This window comes from Mandrillus leucophaeus, unplaced genomic scaffold, assembly GCF_000951045.1.
Source record: "Mandrillus leucophaeus isolate KB7577 unplaced genomic scaffold, Mleu.le_1.0 Scaffold208, whole genome shotgun sequence".
Classification (NCBI taxonomy): domain Eukaryota; kingdom Metazoa; phylum Chordata; class Mammalia; order Primates; family Cercopithecidae; genus Mandrillus; species Mandrillus leucophaeus.
This window is the reverse complement of record NW_012102121.1, coordinates 1415425-1418482: the sequence shown is the minus strand read 5'-3', so window position 1 is coordinate 1418482 and position 3058 is coordinate 1415425.

The window sequence follows — 3058 nt, the reverse complement described above, 5'->3', positions numbered from 1 at the left end:
GCTGGGACTACAGGTGCCCGCCACCTCGCCCGGCTAGTTTTTTGTATTTTTTTTTTTAGGAGAGACGGGGTTTCACAATGTTAGTCAGGATGGTCTCGATCTCCTGTCCTCGTGATCTGCCCATCTCGGCCTCCCAAAGTGCTGGGATTACAGGCGATGAGCCACCGCGCCCGGCCAAGACCCTACTCTTTAAAGAGAAAGAGAGAGAGAGAGAGAGAGAGAGAGAGAGCAAGGTTGCCCATGATCCCCATCAGATGAGGCTGACTCCCCCACAATTAAGTTTGCTTAAAGAGACAGACTTGCTGCCCGCAGTGGCTCATGCCTGTAATCCCAGCACTTTGGGAGGCTGAGGCGGGTGGATAACTTGTGGTCAGGAGTTCAAAACCAGCCTGGTCAACATGGTGAAACCCTGTCTCCATTAAAAAAACAAAAATTAGCTGGGCATGGTGGCATGCGCCTGTAATCCCAGTTACTCGGGAGGTTGAGGCAGGAGAATCATTTGAACCTGGGAGGTGGAGGTTGCAGTGAGCCAAGATCACACCATTGCACTCCACCTAGGCAACGGAGAGTCTCTGTCTAAAAAAAAAAAAAAGAGACAAGAGAGAGACAGACTCTTCCTTGGCTGGGGTAAGTCAGATGGGAGAGGAGAGGGTTAAAAACAGCTGGGACTCAGCCTGCTGGCAAACATGTGGCATGTGGCATGTCGGGGCAACTGCAGCTCAGCCTCTGGAGCCATGTGAGCAATGCACTCAGGTACACGTGTGACAAGCTCAGGTCACCTAGCCATGTTCAACAGGCATGTGCACAGCCACGAGGAATGCCCAGCCATACAATTAGGCACACAGGACATCCACCATGTGTAGACACAGCTGTGGACATAGCTGGCCAGGACATGCGACACACGACGTGCTCACAGCACAAGGAGAAGGGCCCATGAACTCAGCACGTGTGTCTGTGTGCCCACCTGGGTCTGGACTGCTGCCCTCTGACACAAGCTGTCCACTTGAAGGGTCCGTGCCTATCTGTCCTGACAGAAGAGACAGTGTTTCTTCTCACTTGGGGCTCGCAGCCTCCTCCCTCCTGCCCCGAATTAAGGACCTGTTGGGTCCAGTCATCCTGGAGAGATGAGGCCAGTTTCTTTCTGACAGGTCTCCTTCCGCCTCCAAGGAAGTGGGGTGATCACAGGGTCCAGGTGGTCTCTATGACAGCTGCATTCTCCCCAGCCATGGCCCTGAACCCTGCCTATACTCCCACCATTGGCTCTCAGATCTGCCTAAGCCTCTCAGCCCCCATGACGCCCCCTCCCCTAAGTGCCCTTTGAAGGCTACCCCTCCCTCAAAGCTCCTCACACTCCATGCCCGCCTCCCCACGCCACCTTCCTCTCCAGCTCCGCCCACCCAGCGTCCGCACCAGCCTCCCACCGAGGTGGGGCGGGGGCGAGGGGGCGCCCACTCCTCCGCGCTCCGGGACTGCAGGGCGGGGCTGCAGGGCTGTCTCTTATACACATCTAGATGTGTATAAGAGACAGGAGCGAGACTCCGTCTCAAAAAAAAAAAAAAAAAAAAATGGCCGGGCATGGTGGTGCATGCCTGTAATCCCAGCTACTCGGGAAGCTGAAGCAGGAGAATCGCTCAAACCCAGGTGGAGCGAACTCTGCCTCCTGGATTCAAGTGATCCTCCTCTGTCAGCCTCCTGAGTAGCTGGGATTACAGGCATGTAGCAGAGGTGGTTCATGCCCAAAGAGATGGGTTTAGCAATACTCATAATCCTACAATCCTAGCGCTCTGGGAGGCCAAGGTGGGCAAATTGCTTGAGCTCAGGAGTTCCACACCAGCCTGACCAACATGGCGAAACCCCTTCTCTACAAAAAATACAAAAATTACAGGCATGGTGACGCATGCCTGTAGTTCCAGCTATTTGAGAAGCTGAGGTAGGAGGATTGCTTGATCCCATGAGGTAGAGGCTGGAGTGAGTCATCATCCATGTTTTTAAGAGCTTGTTTAGCTTCTTCTGCTACCTCTCCTGACAACCTGTCCACTTGAAGGGTCCATGCCTGTCTGTCCTGAAATGTCAATGGTCCTGTCACCTAACACAGTTTGACTGTAGGTTCCAGTGGCCCCTGGGGCTTTCTTGGTGCTGATCACCTTTCTGATCAAGGACGACAGGGCTAACCCTTCTCTCTTTTGGCCCCCCTAGGAGAAGAACCTCTGCACTAGCCCTGCTCACTTCTCATTGGACCGTGGGAGCCCTTATTTCTTTTTTTTTTTTGAGACGGAGTTTGGCTCTTGTTGCCCAGGCTGGAGTGCAATGGCACGATCTCAGGTCATTGCAACCTCCACCTTCTGGGTTTAAGTGATTCTCCTGCCTCAGCCTCCCAAGCAGCTGAGATTACAGGCACCCGCCATAACGCCGGGCTAATTTTTGGTATTTTTAGTAGAGACGGGGTTTCGCCATATTCATCAGTCTGGTCTTAAACTCCTGACCTCAGGTGATCCACCCACCTCAGTCTCCCAAAGTGCTGGGATTATAGGTGTGAGCCACCACGCCCAGCCGAGGGCCCTTATTTCTCATATTCATCCCTCAAGGGACAAGTCCTCAGGATAATTAGCCCACCTGGATTAAGTCCCTCTGGAAAATGATTTCTTTGATCTCCTCTGGCAATGCTGCCATAGAAGCTTGGCATAAGTGCACGTTGTTTGCTCCCAGGCCACCAGATGTTTCCTTGTTATTAAAAGCAGCATAGAGGGTAAGGTTGCACTTTGGGAGGCTGAGGTGACAGGATCACTTAAAGCCAGGAGTTTGAGACTAACCTGAGCAACATAGCAAGACCTTGTTTTTACAACAGATTTTTAAAAATTAGCTAAGTGTCATGGTGGCACATAGTCCCTATAGTCCCATCCATTCTGGAGGCTGAGGTGGGAGGATCGCTTGAGTCCAGGAGTTCGAGGCTACAGTGAGCTGTGATTGCACCACAGCCTGGGTGATGGAGCAAGACCCTACTCTTTTTTTTTTTTTTTTTTGAGACAGAGTCTCGTTCTGTCACCCAGGCTGGAGTGCA